Here is a 27,445-nt window from a genome sequence, read left to right as displayed (position 1 = left end):
TAGCAAGTTTGTCCATGTCGGTCTCTGTTTCGTAAAACTCTTCATTTTTCTGATTTTTATATAAATAAGCATTTTCTACAGATACATATTTACAATCCAAAACAATTTCAAGATGTTCATCACGCGAAGCCCCCAAATTGTCTTTAGCTAAATCTTTTGAGTGGTGTGTAGCGTTTTGTTGTGGATTCTGCAATGATATATCGGGAATTTTTTCTGAAGAATTATGGGTTTGACTCTCCAAGCAAATTGGACTATATTCATTATTATTTTCAAAATTCACGGTAATTTCGTGATCAAATGATTCATTCATGAAAAGTTTGCTCAGTTTCAATCAAAGTTTTGCGAACGTGACGTGAAAACATGCCGGACAACAATTTAAACGTTTTTTTCGGCATTTTTTTTCTAAAAGCAAACCATTTAAATCTAAACGCATATTAACTGTCTTACATCGAATTAGGATGTATTATTATTGAATATTTAAATGATGTGGGTGTTTATGTGTGCTAGGTGAACGGAGGTTTAAATTACTTTTTAGCCACATCGTTTGATGATTTTGTTGAAAGCAAAGCGCGAGTCCAGTGGATCGCCTACTAGTTGATTTTCCTCCTGAACTCCGGGTTTAGCTTTTCGAAGGTTAGTGGGTGGGATTTATAAGTTCACTTATAAATTCCACACACAAATGCTTCCTGCCTTCACCAAGCCAAAACTGGAGTTCGTAAGGAAAGTGACCTTGTAGGGGATGCACGGGACTCGCGCTTTACTTCAAGTGAAGGTTATTGTAGACATTGTGGAAATAAAAGGGAAAGTGAACAGGTTAGTTTAAGAAATTCGTTTTTACCCTAGCTTATTTCGGTTATAAATTTTTCCTACATATTTGTCTCACCATAAATTTCTTATTGGCTGTCAAATTCAAAATCAATCAGGGCTTCACTCTCTTGGAAAGTTGTTATGGAAAACTGATCAAATTCAACTGAAAAATTATAGATTTCTTTGGCTGTCTTGTCGTCTTCTTTCTCGTGATGTTCCTGTTTGTCTGTCTGAATTCCAACACTTAAATATTAACAGTAGAAGCATTAAAATAATGCATTTTCATCTGACATCAAAACAACTTCTGCGCGTGAGTGATAATAACGGGTTCCATTTGAGCGCCGCAGATGAAACGTGATCAGCCACCATTTACGGATACAGAGAGGATTTTTTGTTTAAAAGGAGGGGATCATCGTCGACTTCATAGTTTAGAGAGAATTGCAGCTCCGTAAATGGTGCTAGGTTTCGCCCCGAAAATTTAGCAACCGCCGTGTAGACCAAGAAACTTACTGACAGTTTTAATTGGAAAACATTTGCCACAATATACCATTTCGATGTAACTAAGAGGAAAAGACATGGAAGTAAAACCTTTGCCTTCCGTTTCGCTTTTCGCGCCTGCGCTGTAGTCGATTTGTAAAATGAGATTACGCAGAGACGGTATGTATCTTGTTTTCCAAATACTAAGGGTTGCATAGCCCTTTTTCACGTCGAAAAGGTCTATAGAGTAATTTTCGATAGCCTCCTTTGTGGGAAAAGTTGTACCAGAGGATGTTGTACGCCCTCAGTGGGGGGTTGACACTGAGATAAGAGATAGAGAGTTATGGCATTGTCTTATACAGGACTGAAACTACTCTATACCATGAGTTAATAATATGTTAGCTCCCTAAACGTTACTCAGGCAATTCATTTTTATACTCCACCGTTTTCTCCCGCGCCGCCGGCTTCCCAATTATATGCGACGCTCTGCGGAAGCCAAGTGAACGAAAATCTTATTTACTCTTCTTTCCGGTTTTTCCCCGGAAGCGCGTGTAGTGTGAGCTAGCCAATGATATCGGAGCTTGTCAAGCAGCCGAATATTTCGCTCAGTAGCCTCGGTGAAGAAAACAGATAAGAGATCAGTGGATTGGATTTAGCAACTCGCGATGGGATCATTCTCAAATTTTTGGACAAATGTATCGTAAACGAAATACATTTAAACTCAGAAAAAAGCATTTATAGTAGCAGAACGGCGTTATTTAAAGAAATTAGATCAAAACAGATAGAACATATTCAGGTACAAAAACTTCTAGATATCTTCAATAAGGAAACAAAGAGCTATTGAAAGTTCTTAAAGATCGGCCTAATACTTTTGAAAAAAAGCCTGAACTAAAAGCAAGATTTTATAAGAAAAACGGTACTGAATCTCAAGAAGTTAAGAAAAAGAAACAACCTAAACCGTTAATTCCTTTTGGGACTATCGTATGATTGTATCCTTCCGATTAAAATATTAAGAAGAGGCTAATAAATTGAAAGAAACCTTCTACCAAACGCTAACCCAGTTTGGTATAAATTTTTTGCCAGATGACGCTGAAAAAATATTTAACTTCCTCACTCGTGTTGTCCATGATTATGGCTTGTCAAAGCTTAGAAAAGATTATAGTTCCTATGATTTTGGGCTTCAGAGTCAATCAAACGAGAAAACCAGCCACGAAGAAACAGATTTAATTACCCAAGAATTTGAGAACTGAGTTTTATTTGGAAAATGATTTGCTACAACAGAAAATAATTCTTTAAAAGAGTGCTCGACTGATGAAATAAATAAAGATTGTTCGAGTTTGACCAGTTTTTTGGATTGGATGATTAACTTATGGCACCTGAACCAGATCGTGTGTTATATAAAGTAACTGGTGGGTCCATTGGACAAATTGAAAAGGTTTCAAAAGTTCAATAATTAAACGATGAGTGTTATAAAAAACTCAACAAAAGACCATAATAAAGTCAAGCGCACAGTTAAGTCTTATTTCACCCTAAAATGCGCATCCCAACCAAGTACCAAACCCCAATGCTATATGCCTTACCAAAAAACGCACAAAGAAAACTTAATTTGAGACCAATAGTGTCCAACGTCGGAACCTAAAATCATAAAATTGCACAGGCTATTGCCGAAAAAGTTTCGTACTTTTCAAAAAAAATAATTTTACCGTGTCTTATTCGAAACCGTTCACAAATCACATAAAAACCCTCCCTGTCAAAGAAATGGACATTTTGGCCTCATTTGACTTTGTATCACTTTTCACAAAAGATCCGGTCAACGAAGCACTTAAATGCTTGGAAGAAAGACTAATGCAAGAAAAACTTTCGCCAGAAGAGATTAATGACATAATAACTTTAAAAAAATTTGTGTAGAAAAGCCTTTTTTCATCTTTCATGGTCAATACTATCAACAAACAGAAGGCTTACCGATGGGTTCTCCCTTAAGCCCACTAATAGCAGACTTGTTTCTTAATGCATTAGAAACCAATTTACTTAATAACTACACACTGCAACCGCGAACTTGGGTCCGGTATGTCAACGACATTTTCCTTATTTGGCCACATAGCCTTGAAACCCTCAAAGACTCTCATGATCCTCTGAACACTATTCATCCCAATATCAAATTCGCATAACCATATCTTGACATCCGTGTCAAAAAAGGAGGATGCCCACATCGAAACCCAAGTATATAGGAAGCGTTTTCAGTTACCACAATTAGATCAGCCCATCCTTTATCGCAAAAAATGTCTTCGTTCTATTGTTTAATCTATAGAGCACTAAACATATGCTCTAACAAAACTAATCTACAATCAGAACTAGATTTCTAAATATATAGAGCACTAAATATCGCCTCAAACAAAACTAATCTATAATCAGAACTAGATTTCTTAATATATAGAGCACCAAATATCTGCTCAAACAAAACTAATCTTCAATCAGAGCTAGCCTACAACAAATTTATATCGTCCAACGGCGGGTCAGAATGATTTACAAATCCAAAAAAATTTTCAGATCCTGGAAATGTTTTTAGAAATCATAGATAAATTATCATTTGCAACAGGTGTGAAGTTCAACAAAATCAAAACCGTCCTACTAAGTTTTTATTGTCATGACAATGGTTTAAAATCGGTGAATTGCCATGGTAATGTACACGGTAATTTACCAGAAACACTAAAATTTACGAGTTTCTCGGGTAAATTACGAAAACGGTATTTACCCTGGTCGTTACTCGTAATTTACCACCGAATTCTTATTTTTTTCTCTTGGAAAATGGTCTAAAGGTCCATCTTTTTCTCTACCCAAACTAACACACTTATTTCTTCTCATGATTCAGCTATACAAGCTCAAAAAATGAAATAAAACCTTATATGCCTGATGTGGAGTTCCTTTGCGTCAGCTGGAAACGCTATATGCCTAGTTGTTAGAATTTTTTTCTTAAAACGTAGCAATGGTTCGCAAAATGGGTAAGAAGAAGAAAGTGGATGTTGCTGTTCAAAAGTATTTTTAGCTGCAAACATCGGAACTCGGTCTTTAAATAATTTAAGATACAATGCTAAATAATGTATAGCTACGTGCATGTGTTCAAGTTCTATTTTTCATTATTTAGAATCAATATAATTTATTTTCCAATTTTCGTAAATTACCATAAACGGTAACTAACGACGCAATTTACCATTTTCCAAAATTACCGTAATTTTCGAACCCTAGTCATGACGTTCAGTTAAACGATCCTTCATCATGCTCCTTTTTTTTGGTGTAAATGTTCAAATGATGGTTGAATCTAAAATTTCAAAGCCACATCACGACCTATGAGAAAGAACTAACAGCCTACTTGCCGTTATTCAGTACAGACTCCATTGCCCCAGTTCGCAAAACCTAACTTTTCTCTACCAAGCTTTCGTTTGAATCTGCATGCGTATTTAGAACCCTCCTTACTATCAAGATATCTCGCTTCTTGACTCTGTTGAAGCTTGAGCCTCCAAAATAGCAGAGAAGATAGTGTCATGACTCCTAATTGGCCCATTTTAAAAACATGGCAACTACATTTAAAACTTGTCTAGCCTTACAAACTTTTACAACGACCTACCCAATCGTACTTCTCTTTTGTGTCTACTGGCGTCGGTGCACGAGGTATTTAAATTTATAATAAAATGTGTCTACTGGCGTCTCTACACTAGCTAATCGCCGTAAAATGCATTTACCAATCTCTAAAATTAATCATATTCAATACTTCGTCAAATTATTATCCCCTCGATCTCCCTCGAGGGGGTAACCATTAGCGTTTTCAACGTACACCATACTAAATATTACTCGGTACTACGAATATATTACGAAATTCTTGGTAATACAAGTAATACACGATACTACGAATATACTTCCAGATATTACACGATAATTCCTCATACTACGAATTCACTTCTAAATATTTCGCGATATTTCCAAATATTACGAAAAATTCAAAATATTACTGGATATTTCGAAATTACACAATTTATGGAATATTCTCCCAACTTCAAATATTACTATATACTACGAATATACTTACTTTTTCAACCCGTTATTTCCAATATTACACCAGCTCTGAAGACTGAAAAACGTAATTCAACGAGTTATAGTTCTCTAGATAATTCTGAACCACGCGTTATTACAATTTACTTTAAAAGTTCAAATAACTCATGTCTTATTCATTACTAGATATGTGAAATTATTTTTTTTAAACGGTAATTTTAAATTTAACGATAAATTACCGATTGAAATTTTGGGAAAACAAAAGCTACCACTCAATTGGTAATTTTTGGTAATTTATATTTTCCCGTGCTTACAATCCGTTACTTTAAACAACGTTTAATTGTGAGCACTATCTTGACTGCTTTACACGTATTTGCGGCTTTTGCTACCAAAGCGGCAGCAGTGGCCTTTCTAATCTGATCTCTAACAAAAGATTTATTAAAAGACTAATTTCTCGCGCAACTTTGTAAGTACTGACTAGCGAATAGCGTCTGGTGAGTCATTTTGGAAGTAAACACAGAAATAATTGATCATTTAAGTGTAAAATGAACTTTTAATGCGTTATAAAAATGTTTGTTAATTTACCGCCGTTATTTACCAGTAAATTGCCATTGTAAAATTGCGGTAAGACATAAAACGGTAATTTACTCGGTATTTGGTAAATTACTGGTAATATACGGACAGCAAATTACCGACTCACATCTCCATGCGTTACACTTACTAGTTGCAATATTTCGATATTATAGTACTTCCATCTAATACGTACTATCTTGTTTAACCTTTTTTATGGCAATGTAGAATCAAGAATTAATTTACTATAAGAGTGCCTAAGTCACTAAATTTTACGCTTCTACTCTTACGCCGGTGTTAGTGGACAAATAAGCCCCACCCCTTTCATGTCCGTCATTGCTCTGCGCTCTCCTATTGGATCCCGTTGGGATAGGTCATACAGAAGCGATTGACGTATTCCGAACAGAGAAAAAAAACCTCGAGCAAAGTAAACAGAAAATGGAGGCTGCCAGTGGTGCTGAAACGGTTTGTGAATGGTTTTTAATTGGCATTAACAAGTTAGTTAAAGGTTTTGAACCTAACTTTATTTATTTTCGTTCGTTCTATAATTATTTCTAAATCGAATCAAGTGTACTATACTTATGATTTCGTGAGTTCCAAAAACCAAACCAAGGCTTAACGAAAAGGTAAAAGAGATAGCAGGTGGAAAATATAGAGTAAGGTAAAATATTAAGTCCCGCCTTGGTTTCCAGCCTCCCCCCACCCATGAGGGGAGATTGTCGACTATCGCGCGCACACCGGACGCCTTTTTAGGCCTACTTACAGTAAATTCCTTCTTGGTAGAATATAACACTGTTTTTGGATAGAAAAACTGATGGTTCGTCGATCGTGTTTTCATGGAAATTTTGGCTTTTTTCTAAGGCGCTCATGGGCTCATAATTACAGCTAAGTTATAATTAAGAGTTATGTGAGTTGGATCGTATTTTAATAAAACCCAGTTACTAACTTGAAAAACCAACCCTTAAGCTACCCTGCTCCAGGTTACCGTTATTCCTTTTAGCTTTTGGGAGAGCTTGTTTAAATTTATGGAAAGGTTAGCGGACTGAAAACAGTAACATTTTCCGCGCGAGAATTAAATGCCATTGGTTCGTACTTCGTGGGTCGACGTGACTATTTGATTGCGATATTAATGAACTCCATTTTGAAAACAATAAACAATTTTAATGATAAATGGTTGAAAAAGCACTTATTTTCAATTAGAATTGAGGTGGATCGCTCAAGTTAAATTTGATCCTTAAATCTTTTAAAGGGTTGCGCGCGCTATAACCCTGCACTAAGTTTCTAAATTTTTTTTTGAGAGTCGCAACAAATGACTCGCTCCGTTAAGGCGCCGTTAAGGCGCTAAAGAGATCTGATTTTATTTTATTTTTTATTTGGCTATATCCGGAGCTTTTCAAAGGCCCAAGTTCTCGTCCTTTCAGGGGCTAAACCCTCTCTTGACTTGTTATACGCGCTGACGTACTAGGTTTTTTACCTTTTAGAGTTTCTACGAAAACGAAAACAGGTTTGTCATTCAAGAACCGTTGGTATGGGTTAGCTAGGCCCATACCACGGTACCACGGAAAATTTTCCCTTTTTCAGCTACTCGTTTTTCGTTTTGGTAAAAAACCCCAAAACATGCGCCGTCATCCATTTCTCAAGATTTGTTTGCCTCTCCCGCCTACTTGCTAACAAGAATTTACAAAATTACAAAAGGTGAAATACATTATAAAACGTGTAATACAATACAAAGCGTTATAAAATGACAAATCAAAAAATTAATACAACTAAAATACAATTAAACAAATTCAAACATTAAACTAAATTTAAACCCAATTTTACAAATTTAACACTCCATATTTAGGTTTAGATTGAGGTTGTGATTAGATTAGCCGTTAATATTAACCCGGATGAGGTTTAGGTTAGAGCTTGCCTAAGATCTGATCACAAAATCTATTCAAACGATAGTATAGATTCTCGATGAACTCATGGGCGCAATGCTACTTTTTAGTCCGAAAAACTCGCAAAAACTAGTGTCATTGCTTTGTCAAGAGGACCGAAATAAATCGAGACTAAAATTACAAGCCTTTAGCACGTATAGATAGACAGATTAAGGAAAGGGCGAAAATACGTCTGTAAGCTCAAGTTCACTTTGTGTAATAAAGATTTGATTTCGTATTCATATCTTTATTACGTCAAGCGAGCTCAAGCTTATAGTGATGTTAAATATCACAGGAATTAATGATCATGTGCGCCCGAACATAAAATTAGGAATCAAGTATCTTGCTTAACCTCTCTCTTTAAAGCATCCCTTTACCAGTATATGTGGCGTTTAAAGTGTAGGTGTAGGTGGGGTGAAACTCCCCAACTAAACGTCAGATCACAGCTTAAGCCAATCGAAAACCTTCCCTTTCCACTCTCCTACTCTGTAAAGCTATATGCTCGGTATCTACCGTGAGAAAGTTCGGGGATTTAGATAAAATCCGAGATACTCTGTTTCCCACCGTTATAATATGGGATGGAAACATAAAATTCTGCGAGACTTCTCGATTTTATAAAATATTACACTAAGATTCTTAATATTCGTAACGATTCACGAAATACTTCGGATATTTACATCATAATCTTCATATTCTCAGTATTCTCTTCGTATTACATGTATTACACTTAATACACCATACTTTGCAATATTTCAATATTTCGAATATACTTTACATTACTTTTCGATAATTTTTAATACTTCAAATATTACAAAACCAAATGCACACCTACTTCACGTAGTGGCTACCCCCTCGGTTTTAGCAAAATGCACCCGGCGTTGAATATTTAAAGTTAATGTTTCTTTTAATGAGCGTTTCGATTACATTTTGTGGCGCCAAGATTTCCGAGGGTAAATTAAAACCAAAAATAACAGCGGCTTAAATAGCCAACCGGTGTATTTAAAGGTTTTTACATTCCCAGCCGCCATTTTCCAAGATGGACGTATTACAAAATAATTCAGGGGTTCCAAAAAGAGAGGCAGAAAAAGACAGCTTTTTTATGGGCGATTTTAGTACAAAGTAAAATTTCTATGAAATGTTGCCTTAAATGCCACACTAAACAAGTTATACGGTAATTGGAGTGTTTTACAGATGACCACTTAAATTAAATTAGCATTGATCATCCTTTAATCACTCCAATTATAAACGGTGGCCTTTTGTACAAAATGTTATGGAAATTTCATTTTCGCCAAAACATTTCTCATAGAACGCACTTAGGTTGTAACTCAAACATATTTATGTCACTTGAGTAAGCCCATGGCCTAGTCAGTCAACGTAATCGATTGTTCCTTTCACTGTACTAACGGTATTAAGCGTAAGCTTTAAAAGCTACGTCCTTGACGGTGTTCAAACCATCTGTTATAGATTAGCAGGTAATCTAAGAATGATTAGTGTTAAAAGAAATCTTTGAGTCGACCAACAGAATTATATACCGTAAAACGTCATCGGCTTTACTTAATTGTTGTTTAAAATATTCTTGACAGAAACACAGGTGCAATATTCATTACTCAATTTCAAGTTAAAAATATATGCATTTCATTAAACGATGGCGCGAAAACAAACAAATATCTTACTTGATGGGTCAACTCCATCCCCGTCCAGTTAAGCGAGTTAACCTAACGTTTGATCTGTTTCTCGAAGTAGTTCTTGGAATTTAAGAGTGGTTGTGGACAGGGTTGGCAAAAATTAAGTTTTTTTAAAAAAAAACAAAAGTTGTGTTTTTAATTGTTTAAAACACGATTTTTTGTTTTAAACTGTTTTTTAAACAAGTAGAAAAAAATAAAAAAAAAACTAGTTTTAAACAGGTTTAAATCACTCTTCCAGATCTAATAGTGTATTTCGCGGCTCTCCATTTAAGCCACTACTCCCGCTAGCGCAAGGCGCTTATTTTCACAGCCTGCTTGATTAAACAAAATGGTCTTGGTTTGGACCAAGACAGAAAAAACAAACTATGAGAGTGACGTTTATCAATTGACTGAAGATCCGACATTGCGATTTTTCTTTATTTATATTAATTTATTCCTTAATCACAATTTAATTCAATCAACTTATTTAATTGCTAATCGATTTATTCTCTCCAAATTAATTGAAAAATAACATATTTGAGCTTTTTCAAGAACAAATTAGATTTTCCAAAATTATTTTATGATATTAATTATTTTGAAGGGAGTGCGTGTTAAGCGACCAATACAGATTATGTGAAATATTCTACTGACTGTTTAAAAAGAGCAAGAGCTCCTTAAATTTAGAATTTCAAGGTGTAAGAAATTGTCCGTGTGGAATTAGAACCAGAGACCACATAAACCCAAAGCGAGTATCATACAGCTTGACCAACAGACCACGAAAACGTATTGAGAAGAAAAACACGATTAGACGAAATCAAGAGCTCCTAAAATTTAGAATTTGAAGGTGTATTGAAAGGGTCCTTGCCAGGGTTGGCAAAAATGTGGTAAAAAAAGTTGTGTTTTTATTGTTTAGAACACGATTTAAAATTAGATTTTAAGAAAACATTTTATCATGAAATTAATTATTTAAAAGGGAGTACGTGTTGAGGGATCTATTTTGAATATTTGAAATGTTCTACTGACTGATTAAAAAGAGCAAGAGATCTTTTCAAAACGAAAATGTAATTTTTTAATAGCGCATACAAAATGAGGGTGATGGGTAAAATTGTTCATTTAACCACAAATGTCCAAATGCTTGATTTCTTTTGTGGCCACTATTAAGGAATTTTCACTTCCATGCTGCAGAGTTTCTTGGTCAGAACTCATACATTTGAAACTTCACCACCCCTTTCTACTTTGTACGCGCTTCATGTTTTCCGTTTACGGATTAAGCGTATTCATTTTAGAACTGTCAAGGGCCTGGCTTTAAATATTACGCGTACTCACTTTAGAACAGTAAAATGTACCAACAGTGTAGAAAAACGTTGTTCCTTTACCTTAGGTAGACGACAAAATAAGTTATTCCAAATCAAATTATTGAATATCAGTCTTCAATACAGATTGGTAACGGATAAATCAACTGAAAGGGTTTCCAAACAATTAAACACTCATATGAAACAGTCAAATTATTTCAAGGTTTTGACTGAAGCTTATTATTTCTATTATTTAATATTTTCGCTCATTTTCAAATAAAACGAGTTAAAAATATTCGAAATTCCTCACCATAAAAAAACATGTTTTAAACTGTTTGTTTAAAACGTTTTAAACAAATTAATGTTTTTTTTCGTGGCTGTTTAAAACAAGTTTTAAACCAAAGTTTAAAACAATTTGTTTAAAACTTGCCAACCCTGGTTGTGGATGTGGTATATGTACTTATGGGTTGACTTAATTATAGCATATTTGATTTTAACATAAATAATTTAATAAAAACGTTTCCAAACGATTGCGAAATATGTTTTGGGCTGGCGCGTGTGCCATAAATAGTGGACAAAAATGTTTTAAAAAGTAATTGAAAACCGCTAAAATATCAGGCGTCAAATTAACATTCGTTTTCACCGACAAAAAGATCACCGAAAGAGGTTGAAATATAACAGTAATGGTGTAAGCAACCATTTTGAATCAAGGGGCGAAATAGGACCCCAGGTGCAATATCAATTATCTTTTAAGTTTATTACAAATAAAACAAGTTGATTCGTAGTCTTCATGTAAATATTTGGTAGTTCAATGTTTTGAAGCTAAGGTTTGGTTAAGTTCTACAACTCGAAAATATTGACATGAAATTTCCATGAATTTAAAGAATGAATAGTTGTAATGTGGGTTAGAAATGTGGTTGGAATAAATGTATATTATTAAGTTTAATTAAAGTCAAGTTTTATACAATATTTTGCTTATATGAAATATTTAAGATTTTAGAAGAAAATTCATTATCTTTTCAAATGCAAGTTTTCACTTATAATTAACAGCAGTCTCTTGGGTGTTGTCATTTGACTTGAAATGCCTAAATTTATGTATTTAACTAATGCTAGACAATGGAGTCTCGGTTAGAAAGCTATTTACAATCACAATCGAGCGCAAAGCATTAATACTGTAAGTTGAAAGAGATTTGAAGTGACGTAACTTGCAGTGATTTTGAAGGACCGAGAAATTCCATTTCGTTTCGTGACACATTAATTTTCCATCTTTCAAGCTAAAAAGTAGAAGATCATTTCGGTTATGACGACGGCTACTGTTCCTGATAACAACATGAGAAGAAAGTAGAACGGAACACCGACGCTACTCAGGTACAAATCAGTCACGCTTTTCAAGGGTTTCTTCCACTTGAGCTGTTCAAGCGTGTATTGGTTCTGAAAATCCAAGAATTTGAAAACTTGTGTTTCGAATAAAGGCGCCATGCTGCAATAGAACATTCGTCAAACCCGTTAATAATTTTACTGTAAAATTCTTACCCATTTCAGTTGGACGGACTCGTGCACTTGCGGACTGCTTTTCACCCAAGAGGTGTTGAACATGGTGTGTAAGTAGTCAAAGGAAATTTCTTCTTGTGAAAAATAAATTCCTCCTTTGCTATTGATGAACTCTTTGAAAGTGGGATTGTTCTGCCTTACTGCTGGCAAGAGAGTATTCAGAAGTTCAACCGTTATTGTCACCGCTTTTCCAACAGAAATTATGGGAATGAAACCATCCATCATATACTAAATCTTCCGTAAGTTTCTTCTTATCGATTGCGCCTAGCCATTCTTTAACAATGGGCTGCCTGTAGATACACAACAATGACGTACGATGAATGGAGGACTTTATACATAAAGAAGGCTGTTTACCAGAATTTGAAGGGATTCGTAAGTTTCTTCGAACATAGTTGGAATTCCCGATTTGATCAAGTCAGAGAGGGTGTCATTGTGATTGTAACTTTCTGTCGTGAACTCCGTACGCAAGAAACAACCCAAGAAAAACAGTATGAAAGTCACTCCGATCAGCCACGACGAAGCGAGCAGACGACACGTAATGTGGGGCAAAACGGAGGGAATCGCTATAAAAGGTAATTATTCGGTTTGCTTTATCTGTAGAAAAAGCGCCAGCCATCTTTATTAATTAAGGGAAGACAGTCTCTGTTAAAAGAATCTAATACAAAAAGCAGACTCCCGCTAAATGTAAATGCTTTTTAAACACGAATGGTCACTTAATCGCATACGTTCGGCGCAAAGAGCGAAGTAATCTCTCCGACGTTTTCCAGGGTCTCGTGGGCCATTTTCTTGATAATTCTCTTGGTGGGAACCAATTTGTATTTGTTTGTTACGACGGAGTGAACGACGATCAAAAGCGATAGTAGAATAACGGTGGACACAATTAATATCACCACCTAATTGAACCGAGAGTCGAAATTCCATTAATATGGTATTGAGTAGAATCAGGGCCGGATTAAGCAATTTTGCACCCGGGAGCCGGAAAAAAGGAACATCAGATGTTGCTAAGGGGGAATAGTTTAACTCAATGCACCCCAACAAGTATTGCGCCCGGTGGCCAGCAGTGCCGTCTAAAGGATGGGATATATGGGCTATAGCTCAGGGCCGCGCGTGAATTAAGGGCCCCAAATTTCTTGTTCAAGAAGTAGGCAATACGTAACTATGACCGTCACGCTTCGAGGAAATATTAAGTTGTGAATAAATTTTCTAACCAAAATCTCTGCGGACCCCCTTTCTAAAGAGGTTCATGGCCTACACTAGGTTCCATGGCTACAACCACCCTTCTCAGATGAATTCGCACATGTTTACAGAGAGAAAAGTATACCTAGCCCAAGCTGCATCGATGTCATCGTTCTATTCTCTTACTCCGGTGACTTTAATTTAGGAGAGCTAAATTTTTTTTAGTGTTCCGACCGACTGAAAAATCAAAACATTAGTTCCCGTTCGTAACATCAAAGAATCAGTCTGATGAGTAACACGTCACCCAATTTTGCTTTAGCGGTTAGCCGAATTCAAACGGTTTATTAAATCCAATGAACTCAATGTCTTTCAATCTTGACTGTCTTTTAACTCTTACTTTACTTAATCTGTTACTTTATATATTGCCTACATTAATCAAGTGAAAACCGTTAGCGTTTATATCGAAGAAATTGATGTTTCGTCAAGTCCTAAAATAAAGTTGTCTCTGTTTTGTTCACAAGTTTCATTTCGATAAAAGCGTGTACCATTATTAAACACAAATGTTAAATGAAAAATAAATTTGCCTATTGGAGTTATTCCGAAATCAAAAATCAAATTTCCGGAAGAAATCAATTTGCTGATTTCTAAATCCCATAAAATAATCCGAAATCAGTAACAAAATCACAAAATCCATTAGAAAATTCATGAAGTCAAAAATCAAAAAATCGAAAAATGCAACGGATTCACGGGAAATAGCGCAAAATCCGACGAAATCAAGGGGAAAATTTCGAATTTCAAAATCAAATTGTATATCGAAATCCCGTATGGTATTTCAAAAAAAATCCGACCCCTCGAGTTACTTGCTTGTTTTATTTGCATATTTTCAGTAACACCAGGAATGAATGGAGGGGAGTTGGAATGGCTAAGGTCAAATCATAATAGGCGTGAAATGATCTTGGAAACATCTGGCGTGGCTTATTTAATGTTAGCGACGTCATAGACTGACGAAATACGATTATTTCCCGCTTAAATATTTTCTTTGGCTGCCAAAAAAAGTGAAAATTCTTCTGCTAACTCCACCCTCTATCCGCTCGGTCCCTAGTTTCAAACGACTAGACATTTACCGCCTTCACAGAAAAAAAAGTGTTTAGAAACTAAACACTTGCCTGAACACGACAATGCAACAGATATTTAATCATGTTTAAAAACACTCATGTTTAAGTAAGAATGGTGTTTAGGTTTGCAACATCTGATGTTTAGGTTCAAAATGTGTTGATCGCTTGTCATATCTGGTATTTAAACATGTTTAAGGTGGTATATGTCATGTTATTATATTATAATGCTTAGTAACAAGACGTGTTTACACGATTATATGCCTAGTTGTTTAACATGTTTTCAGGATTACATGTTTAGGTTTTAAACATGACTAAAGGTTTATAAGCTTAGCTTCCTATCATGTTTAAGGGCTTATAAGCTTAGTTTTAAAGATATTTGCAGGTTTATCTTGAAATATTTTGAATGGTGTTACGACGTGCGTCGGTTTAAATACACAGGTTGAAATAATTCCAGCGAAATAAGATACATTGTTTTCAGAAAAAACCGTGCCGCTTCTAGTGGGTAAACAGAAAATTTCCATTGAACTTCAAATTAGCTTTATTTAAACACTTCAGTAGCATTGCGCCGAATCCCATTCGACCGTAAAACCCTCACTTTGGCGGGTTTACGATGCTGTCAAATGGGACAATCCCATTGCACCGAAAAACCCGCACTTTGGGTTTTTCCCGATGGAATGTAAATTAAATTAACTTAAAACAATTTCCGGCCTACGTAAAAATGAACACTAGATCCAAACATTTTCTAAATTATTATTTTAGAACTAAGGATTATAAGAACGAAATACTAATAAATCAGCAAAATATGACATAATAAAACCAATTGCTAATATTGATTTACTTTTTATGTTGTATTCTTTATGAAAATACTTTAAGCCAGCCGTTTTACTTTACTTGAAGTGTATACCAACGTATTAAAAACATGTTACATTAAATAACACCTGGCAAACGTTGATGTTTAGCTTAGTGTTAAGATTATTCTGTGTTTACCTCTTAAACGTGATAAAATAATAAGTGTTTCTATTTGCAACACATTTTAAGGATCCTTATAGAGAAACAGAGATGTAATTAGACATCAACATTGAAGCAATAAACATTACCTCACACCAATGTTTAACTTTATAACATGTTCAGATGTTGCAAACCTAAACACTTTTTTTTCTGTGTTCAGGAGATGGCTAAGCCGACGATGGTAGAGGAGCTAAACTTTTCAAACAATTAAATAAATAAGGCCTCGCCATATATTTCCACCATCAAGGGAACAACGGGAGCCCCTTTAGCCATTCCAACCCTCTCCATACATTCCTGGTAACACTCAACTCGTTTCTCATAGTTATTCGCACAGAAGATGGCTAGAGGGGAAGAGATAGATTGTTGAAAATGGATATTAACTTTTCGCGTGAGATGGGTCACGAAAATGATTGGAACGAATTTATAAAACTACAAACTCGATTAACTCTGTCGCACGCGACACTATTCTGAATTCCTTAACTATACAGTGTGGACGAGATCATGAGACCAACCCCTTCTTTTGTGGACAGCCCCCAATACTGTCAACGGATGACGGAACTATATATTAACTTTTAGACATCAAATACAGGGTGTAAATCAATATGTTTTGACTTCAGATTATAATGTATGCAAATGAGAAGGTACAAAAGGAATATTGGGGAATATGCCTGAATGCAACCAAATGTGATCACGAACAGTCCTGCGATTAGCCTTGGAACTTAGGCCTCAAATTACAACCTCTAATCCGTTTAGTAAATACCTCAACGTAAATGTTCGATATGCCTACCATCGTGGTGGAGGCACTCTTCAAGACGACTGTCCAGGTCTTGCAATACATATACAAGCATTTTTGGAGTGATTCCCTTTATTGAGGCTTAAATTATGTCCTTCAAGTCTTCTCTATTATTGGCTCTGTTTCGTAAACTTGGCCCTAACATAACACCACAGGTAGAAATCAAGTATAGGTAAGGTCTGGAGATCTTGCTGGCCACGGAATTGGTTCACCTCCATTCCGACGGTTAGGAGAGTAATCATTACTAAGGGCAATTCGACTAATGCTTCACTCAACTCAAGTCCAGCTAAGTGTCTCAAGTGATCTTCTCATCGAAGAAGAAGGATCCGATAATTCGGTTTCCAAGAATTCCCACCCAAACATTTAACTTCCATTGTATTTGATGGTAATGGTGTCGTAACCAGTGGGGATTTTGTTGGGTCCGTCCAGTAATGTACGTTATGCCGGTTTACGGTACCATCCCTGTGAAATGTAACCTCGTCAGAAATAGTACGTTTCTTAAAAATAATGGATCGGTCAACCAATCGGTTAGAGGCGATAGAAAGCAAAATATCCCTCGCTTTATTTCATGTAAAAGTACAATGTAACCAGAGAGAATTTATAATAGGGAGTGGAAACTGAGGAATATTATGTAGCTCAAAAATCACGTGATCAACAAAACTGGCCAGGTCTATTTCCGGTATAATTTTTTGTGGCCCCTCCCTCTAGGGTGGCTCTAGAATGTTGCGGGAGGGTCTCTAGAGGAGATGGACACTACCTTTTTAGGGAAAGGGAAACGTCTGACTTAACATAACTTCAAATGGCGCCAGTTGCACTCGAAATCGCGAACCCCTATTGGGTAATTGTACAACCAATAGTGATTGAGGGCAAACTTTAAAATTAAAGGAGTGTCATGCGACCGGAAATTTACCTGGCCAGTTTTAGCGTCGCAGCCTACTTGTTTGAGCTACATTGTATTTAGCACTGTCAAGGGCAAGAGCTTCCACTCCCTATTATAAATTCTCTCTGATGTAACGCTATTGGTGGAGAGAAAAAAAAAGAATTAAAAGAGGGCATTAATTTATTGACTAAGCTCGATCGGCTCGGCTAGACTTAATAAAAGCTATCCGTTAAGTAATCGAGCTGAAAATTTGTCGGCTCGTCTAGAAATTGGCTCGAGCTCGTGAACAGTTGTGTTAAAAATGGTTCGACACAGTTGTTATAAATTGTAATTTGAATTTTACGAATGTTCCCAACTTAGTTTGCGTTTTAAATTGAGCGCGTATATGGGTCACGCAAAATCGGGTTGAAAAGGTTAAGTTGCCATTGGTTATCGATTTTAAATTGAGATAAATTAAAATGGAAAATATAAAATTATCCTCGAAAGTGTCAGAGCAAGACGAGGTTAAGTTTCTTACACTTGAAAAAATTTTTGAAAACAATTCGTAAATATCATTAGAACTTTCATACATAGAGCTTGTATAATATTTCCTTCAAAGTTGCATAAATCTCTATTTATCCTATATATTTCAAAACACGTTTTTCAGCCAACTGTTTTTTTAATTAACCAATGGACGTTTAGTTTATTGATTGATTTAAAATGCCTTTCCATGCTGCATGTAGTTCTCGATACGAGAGCTTGCTAAGAAAACTGGTCCGGTATTCATATATTTGTTATCATTGCGAGTGAAATACACACTCAAATATATGAATGTTTTTATTAAAGTTTTTGGGAACTATTACTTAGATGTATCCTGGGAAAATAAGTAAATCATTTTATTAGTTTTTAAATATTAGCATTTTAAAAGCTTTTCATTATAATACAATATGGCTTGTCTAATAATACCAGAAGTGAGATGAGGCCAGAAGTACTGAGCTAACCAAATTTTTCACTCGGCGAAAGTGAATATTCTTGATAACACAAGAGAGGTTGGCCCTCTAGTAGCGGTTTCTGAATTTTCCCTCCAAAACGTGAGACGCTCGCGGTGGTAGACGGCCGAACTAGATTCAAGGAGCCGCGTTCGTGTTCCACGGCTTTAAGTTGAGGGGAAGGGGGCAGGAAATGTTTTTGGAACTCGACCAATTTTTATCTCTCTAGTTTTAGCGCGTGGGAAGCGGCATAAAATCCTCAAATTTGTTCACTAGTGCCAGGATCTACTATCAATGCTAGAGCCCTTCACTTCTAGTCTCATCACACTTCTGATAATACCTATAGAGAAGTTATTCAATCAAATTTCAGGGCAAACTAACTAACAAACCCACTAAAGGGCAATCGCAATTTTTTGCGAAACATTAATCTATCGTAAAAATTGTCTTTGGTGCGTAATCCACTTTAATGAATTAAATGTAACTTCTTCAATTCCGATAAAATCTCACAAATGGCGACCACAGTGGCGATTGAGATTCCGTATAAGTAGATGGTGAAAACGGGACAGAGAAACCCAAGAGACATCGGAGTCGTCTCTTGCAGTTGATTGAAGTCCGTCAAAAGCAATTCCCGGGTGATATAGCCTTCAGTCATTTCTTTAGGAGTTCCTTGACGAGTCTCCGAAAACCTTAGTGTTCTGAATTAAAAATTTGTATTAATCATTTAGCATCAAAACAAGTAGTCTTGCTTAGTGTAGACACGCATTCATAGACAAAGCTTAGATTATTATATAAAAAAGACTTGGTTTGCCCAAGCCTTAAAAACAAAACGATAAGAGTTTTTCCAGTTGACTGAAGCGCGGATATTATTTTTCTCTATTGAATTTTAAAGACAATCCGTATTTTACTACTCTTTAGAATTTAATTCAATCACCTGATTTTACTGCTAATGGATTAGTTTCCTATAAATTAATTGAAATAAAAAACTACTTATCTCAGATTTTTCAACAACAATTCCAATTTCCTGAAACATTTTATCATGCATTTATTATTTTGAGTGATATCGTGTAAATTTAATCAAACTGACACTATCTTTTTTAATTTCCGTGAATTTTCTTTTCAAAAGGTTTTAAACACATCAAGTTTTCATAATGTAGTCAACTAAACAGCAACTCAACCAACACTCCTTAAATCTTCCCCACTAGTACTGATATGCACAGTACAATAATTGTGACTGTGCTAAAAGAAACGAACCCCTTTATAAAATATAAGAAAGGTTATAACAGCCCCCTTTTGCATTCAAAAAGAACGCATATAATCATGATATAATATATTATTACTGAGAGTATTATTTGAAAATTAAAGTACGTTCTCCCTTGAAAAGAAAAAAATTCATGATAAAATGTTTGAGGAAAATGGAATTGTTCTTGAAAAATCTGAGATAAGTAGTTTTTTATTTCAATTAATTTATAGGAAACTAATCCATTAGCAGTAAAATCAGGTGATTGAATTAAATTCTAAAGAGTAGTAAAATACGGATTGTCTTTAAAATTCAATAGAGAAAAATAATATCCGCGCTTCAGTCAACTGGAAAAACTCTTATCGTTTTGTTTTTAAGGCTTGGGCAAACCAAGTCTTTTTTATATAATATCTGTTCCTTCAGCCTTAATTTGTATTAATCTACTATAAAAATAATAATATGCTTGTCAAACGTCATTAATTCGACGTTCCAGTAAGATGTTCGTGAGCATATTGGCTCACTCCGAGTGCCTCTCATTATTTTATGGGAAAGATTAAAATTTTAAATCATTTGGCAGGGGAGTGGTAAATTAATTCACAATTGGTAGGCGGGTGGTAAATTAGTTCACCATAGATAGGCGGGTGGTAACTTATTTCATGAAAAAAAGGCGGTTGGTAACTCAATTAAGTTTAGCTGACCTTTTTGTATAGATTTAAAAAAAAGGTTGTTTCTAAACCACGCGCCAGCACGCGCACATTTCATTGAAAGTTTGTTATTTAAGAATTTTGCCTTCTATATACTAAGATTCTTCATCAAAAATAGACAACGAGCTTTCCAAGACTCGAACCTGCGATGTTTTGCCTCGAATGCAAACGCGTTATCCATTACGCCACATGCCCGTACTTCGTAACAAAAAAAAATATCCAAACATTGTGTTTATAGGATTATTTCATTTATGTTGAATAAAAGATCTGTAAAAATAAACACCGAGCTTGCCAGGACTCGAACCTGCAATCTTCTGCTCCGTAGGCAGACGCGTTATCCTATGCGCCACAAACCCGATGGAGGCTAAACATAATGTTATGCAAACAGTGTAATATATGTAACGGTTTTACCATGATTTATAAATTAATTAAAATAAAATACTTAGACTTAATTGTTCTTAATCAAACTTCAGAAGTTCAACATTCAATAGTTGCTTGATAATTCAAAAGTGTTCCGAACCTTAACTTCGCAGTAGTTTCTGAGTTATTCGATGGAGTGGACCACCAAAAATCCCATGCTTTTTCTATGGGACGCTAAGCCTAAAATCTGTGAATTATTTCTTTAACATTACGGGAGAGTGTGGGTTCTTATCTAGAAGGGCCTACCGGCCCTCTAGAATTAATATATTACGCGATGACAGACACACACACAGAGACGTCCAGTGTAATACCTCTCCGTGACGTCATCGTCACTCGGCGAGGTAAAAATACTTTGATTTTTAAATTTTTAAATTTCGGGCTCTTTATCGATTGTATAATGTCATGTGAAGCGTCAATACGGTTGGATGTAATTAGGAAAAGGCTTATATACATATAGATAACATCATGTGCAGTACTTACAAGTAGTTGATGTTTTCAAGTATTCCACGAGGGAGTTGTTTGTTTATAAGAAAATGATAATATCTTGGTTCGTAAGATTCTGTTCCGATGTAAATTTTTCTATTTGATTTCACCAAGGTGGGCTCAGCAAATGCAATTGCCTCTGTTAGAATGTATTTCTTATCTTCAAAAAGCGCGGAAGTGCCACGGGGAAAAATGTCTTTTAGTATATTAAGCGTAGTAGTAAAATTGTAAATGAAGCCGTTTTGATCAATCCTCTTCTGGAGTTTGGCGCTGAAAGACGACTTTCTCTGAATGGATGAAAAATAGTTTCGTAGTTTTCTGTTGAGATGATATTTATTAAACTTACTCGAACGCAAAAATAACAAGGACGATAATTGTTTCGTAATAACTATACTTATGAGTGGGGAAGCAACGCTTGACTTTCTGACTCGTCACGGCCCTTGCACTTGTCTTTTACTGCTTAAAAATCAGGCATTACGTTTAATTGAATATTAAAAGAAAGAGCGTTCAAAAATCATATCGTATACCAACTTCATCTCACACCAACTAATTTAATGACTGGAAGGGAGTTGATTTGCGTAAGGTTTGTGCGAGTGGTAAATGGGCTCGATTTTCTTTTTAAATTTCAAAGTAAAGAGTTTCCCTAACCATTATAATTCTAGAAGTGTTTCACTCTTACAAGAGTATTTGATCCCTCGGTTCAATGCGCCCTGAATGGATTAAGAGACTAAAGGATTAATTCGTATATTTTTTCTTAGTCTGAGAATGTGGAATAACTTTAGGTATATATTTTGTTACGCCACGAAAAAAGGTATTAAAACTAGTTTTACAACAAGGTTGTATAGCTTCAATGAGTTTCAAGGCATTTATGAACTACTTTTTCTATAGCATGCAAAAAATATATTTATAGTTAATATAACAATTGGTTTTTAACTTTTTATTGAAACTAGTGAGTTGTAAATATAATTATTTCTCGCATATAACTTTAATGAGTTAGAAAATATAGATATAACCAGAAGCCGATTAGGCTTTACACATGAAGTACGTAACATGTGCCTTGGGGAGCTACACGATATTCTCTAAGCTCCTAGGAAAGAACCTCCCCTTACGCGGAGGGAAATAGTTCAGTAACGCGGCTCCTTCGGATCCATCGGATCCTTCCGCCTAAAGAACCGATTTACCACGTACCTAAATTCGAGAACTACTATAAAGACTGAGTAGGGTATCTAAAACATTCTTTAGATAAAACTGTTCACAATTCCGAAGATTATTTGGGAGTAAGGCGTTAAAATGTTATCAATCTGGGTAGCTTTTGCTTGGACTATTTAAGACGCCGTGCATCTGTTTTTTACGAGGAATGTTTTCTGTTCTCGCGGTTACGGCGAGCTCAGCCGCCGGCGGCTCGGGAATCGGGATACCGCTGTTACCTAGACAAGGCCTAGTGTAGTTTTAGAGTCTATTTTTATTCGCAGAGCTATTTTTCTGTTGAAATTAGGGAACTAGTATAAATATTGAGTAGAGTGTCTGAAATATTCTTTAGTTAAAACTATTCACAATACGAAAGATTATTTGGGAGTAAGGCACGAAGATCCTATCAATCTGGGTAGCTTTTGCTTGGCCTATTTAAGACGCCGTGCATCTGTTTTTTAACGAGGTATTTTTCTGTTCTCGCCGTTACGGCAAGCCCGGCCGCCGGCAGCTCGAGAAGCGCCGCTCGGCCTCAGCCGCTGATATCTAGCCAAGGCTTAGTGTAGTTTTCGTGTCTAATCGGAGCCTACGTTAATCAAGGCCCGCGCATCCTAGCTTTCGAGGATTTATTTTTGGCATTTTGGTTCGCCGCTTGTCGCCGCTTGGTGCGCTCTTAGGATTACGGTTTTAAATTTAAAATCTGCTTTTCGCGGGTGATTGGAACACGTGTCGCAATCCAAATCATGTTTCGTACGGGGAGAGAGGGCTCAGAGGGAGAGAACTGGAGCGTTATAACAGCTGGGTGGAAAGGGCATAATTATAATTATTGTATTTCTTACATAGTTATTATTTTATCTCTTATAATTATTTTAACTTTCTAATAATAATAACATGATTTTCATCTTTCTATTAATAATATGATATTTATTATCTTTCTAATTTAGTAATTATAAATTTTATCTTTCTAATTTAGTAATTATAAATTTTATCTTTCTAATTTAGTAATTATAAATTTTATCTTTCTAATTTAGTAATTATAAATTTTATCTTTCTAATTTAGTAATTATAAATTTTATCTTTCTAATTTAGTAATTATAAATTTTATCTTTCTAATTTAGTAATTATAAATTTTATCTTTCTAATTTAGTAATTATAAATTTTATCTTTCTAATAATAATTATTATAAATTTTATCTTTCTAATAATAATTATTATAAATTTTATCTTTATAATAATAATTATTATAAATTTTTTCTTTCTAATAATTATTAATTATTATTATAAATTTTTTCTTTCTAATAATTATTATTATAAATTTTTTCTTTCTAATAATTATTATTATAAATTTTATCATGTTTTTAATAATTATTATAATAATATTTAAGAAATGCATGACTTTCCTATATTTAAATAAATATTTTAGTCCAAACATTTTTATGCATGATCCCTCTAATCTTCCCGCTCAACAAATTCAAATAAATGGAAGATCCCATGACATTTACTATCTAAAAGCGCCCCTTTCGAGAATCAAGTGCAAAAACAAGCAGGCGCGTACTCTCAATGCCGCCCATAGCCAGAACACTATGCGCGGGCCTTGATTAACGTAGGCTCCGGTCTAATTTAATTCGCAGAGCTATTTTTCTGTTGAAATTTAAAGAAAATCTTATCATATTTAGTTGAAGACTAAGTAAATGTCTCAAAACATATCGAAACTTGAGCTTTAAAACGTTGAATATTTTATAACGACTACGGAACGGTACCGCAAATTTGCCTTCCGGGCCTCCCGGTTATGTCGACGGCGAGGTCGAGTCGAGGTCCCACGCAAGAAAATAGTAATAGCCGTCGCCTATTGGTCTGGCATTAAAGAGGTTATCTATGGTTAGGGGGCTCATGATTGGTTGAAAGCTTTTTTGTTCGTCTGCTTAGTTTTTACTTCGGGAATATCATGAAATCCATGGTCAAAGCTATGGAAAAGTGGGACTTACATACTTTATGTGTGAAGCATAATCCGCTTTTGATATAACTGTAACTGTTGTAATACGTTTGCTCGTAACATGTCCTTCCAATTGCTTATACCCATAATCTTGATTTTCATGAACTCTTAATACATCAAACACACGTAGAAAACATATTTTACACCGCGCAACGGAGAATCCTCGTAACAATCAGATTATACAGTTTGGACGAGATCAGTCCAACACTTTCCTATGTTGACAACCCCCAGTACTGCCAGCGGATGACGTCGCTAAAATACTGTATAGACCTCAAATACACGTTGTAAATAAATGCGTTTTTGACTTCAGATTTCATTGTATACAAATGAGAAGGTACAAAAGGAATATTGGGGTGTATGCCTGAATGCAACCAAATGATTTCTCAAATTACAACCTATAATCTGTTTAGTAAACACCTAAACGTAAATATTCTATGTGTCTACCATCGTGGTGGAGGCAGACTTCAAGACGACTGTCCAGGTCTTGAAATACATTTGAAAGCATTTGAGGAGTGATTCCCTTTATTGCATGGGGCTCGAATTCTGTCCTTCAAGTCTTCTTTAGTTATTGGCTGTTTCGTAAATAACAAGTGGGGTAAAGTCACGTTGGCGGTATTGGGGGTCGTTCACAAAGGATCAGTGTGTTCTGATCTCGTCTACACTGTATATACTAATTACCAATAAAAAATCGTGCGAAATATAACGACCCCAGTCCTTTCAAATCCAAATTCATGGAAATAAACTTGCGGAAAAGTATCCAGCCTTAAAAGCGCTTGATCAGGTGCCTTTTTGAGAGTATATGAAGCTTCCAAACATATTTTGCGCTCATGCCTAAATTGTTATCTTAATTTCTCACGCTATAGAAACATAATGCTCGATACTTCTCCGCCGCTTATTTGGTTCTAATATATATCCCCGAATAACCACTTTCCGAAGTGTGGTCTTGTGAGGCTGAAAACGCACAGCCATAGCTCCATCGAAAGTATTACGATGAATATGAAAATGTAGTGTTACCTTCAGCGACAAGTGAATAGGAAAGTTTTCCTTTATCATTAAAGGGATGTCTTTCTGCTCACAAAGATCGTCAATGGTATTTATGTATTTTGTTTTGGTTAATAGCAGTTCTGATTTCAAAGCACCAGAAAAGCATCTGGTTAACACCGTACACCCGAGTAACCATCCGCACAACAAGAATCTCGGTGATTTCGAATTTATGTTCTCGAAACTGTTTTCTAGGAAATTCGATAAATATTGCCAAACATATTGATTGAAGTTGGTCGTAAAAGCAGGTATCCACCCTAGAAATAATTGAATTGTGAAATAACTATGTTCGTGGCACGTAAATATAACTGCCTCTTTAATTAAAAAGTCAACCGTTCACGTTTCACCTTTTAAACTAGTGTATTTACCTCTGCGATTTCTGTAACTTTCCACTACAGAAAAGGATTTAGCCAACGAGGATACCACAGACATGATAAGCAATGCCGTAACGATCAAGCACCACGTGGGCGTATCTAAACCATTCACGGATAAACGCGTGTCGTGTTCATTTACTGTGTTCAAGCACGTTGCAATGCGATGATCACCCATTAAGATGGTTGGAGAAACGTGATAAAGAAAAACGTTTTCGGGTTCTAAAGAATAACTTACGACACTCATATCAATAACCTGTAAACGAACGTTAAAAATATAAGGGAAGGATTACAAAACAGGATCTTTACGATAGGTAGTTAGGTACTATCCCAATCCCCTGTAAAATCAAATAGAGGTAGATCCTGCTAAAACCTGTAGTTGTATTTATGGCTATTTCCTTGCCTTAGGAACTCTACCTGCATTAAGAGACAGTCTCGTGTGTTTTGATAATGAGCTTTTTACTCGAATTTATGGTGTGTTGTGATAATGAGCTTTTTACTCGAATTTAGGTAGGTTTTGCAATATTTTCTCGGTACTATCATAACTTCATTTTAGGGTAAAAGGAGAAGCTACCTTTCTGAATCTCTATCTTTTGAGGAAAAGTTCCATTGCGAAGAGAAGAAATTCAATGGTAAAGAGAAGAAGTTCATTGTAAAGAGAAGAAATTCAGTAGTAAAGAGAGGAAATTGAATAGTAAAGAGAGGAAATTCAATAGTAAATAGAAGAAATTCAATAGTAAAGAGAAGAAGTTCAATAGTAAAGAGAAGAAGTTCAATATATTGTAAAGAAATTTTAATTGTACGGAAATTTGGCCATTCATCTACCAACACCAGTCTTTACTAACTGGCTTCTAAGGACCACAATCTGCTAGTTTTTGTCCATCCCACATGGACACTAGTCTGTACTTGCAAGCTTCCAAGCACAACCATCTTCTGTTCTTCGTCAATTTCACCTTGACACCAGCTTCTATGCACCACCATCTTCTGTTCTTCGTCAATTCCACATTGACACCAGCTTCTATGCACCACCATCTTCAGGTCTTTGTCCATTCCACATGGACGCCAGTCAGTCCATTCTGGCTTCTTTTCCTTCGTCATCGTTTGGTTTCAAGATATACGCGGCGATCGGCTAGGGTTACGAGAAACGTCTAGCCTCCCAATGGCAGGGCTTCCACCATCGGTTCACGCGAATGCGTTTTTATCTATTATTGGTTTCAAGATATACGCGGCGATCGGCTAGGGTTACGAGAAACGTCTAGCCTCCCAATGGCAGGGCTTCCACCATCGGTTTACGCGAATGCGTTTTTATCTATTATTATAATGGGAACGAATCGTATATATACCCCAAAATTTGAAGAAAGCGGGCAGGAGGGACACCCTTCACTTTAAACGTCAATATTAGCAAAGTTTCGAAAGATAATAGGAACAACTTTATTTTAAACGATTTAACTATTTTTAAAGTTATTTACTGGCGATTAAAATAATTAATATCATTTATATTTAATTATTTAAGATAAACTTATTTCTACGTACTGACACAAGTGAGAGTTAATATAGAACGAGTAATGAAGATTGCATCTGAATCGAAACACTACACGCATATCAAAGTTAATATAAAGCGAGTAGGATGAAAAGATCTCTTACAAAACGATAACATTTTCTTTTTGCAGAATATTAAATGGAAATACTTAAATATTTTTCGGCATTACGATTCATTTAGTAGTTGTGTAGGTATAAAGCTCTGT

The sequence above is a fragment of the Phalangium opilio genome, unplaced genomic scaffold (assembly GCF_054372755.1).
Source record: "Phalangium opilio isolate 3A_F unplaced genomic scaffold, DU_Popi_V2 ptg000061l_1, whole genome shotgun sequence".
NCBI lineage: Eukaryota > Metazoa > Arthropoda > Arachnida > Opiliones > Phalangiidae > Phalangium > Phalangium opilio.
The sequence above is the reverse complement of the archived record's forward strand: the minus strand, read 5'-3'. Positions refer to the sequence as shown.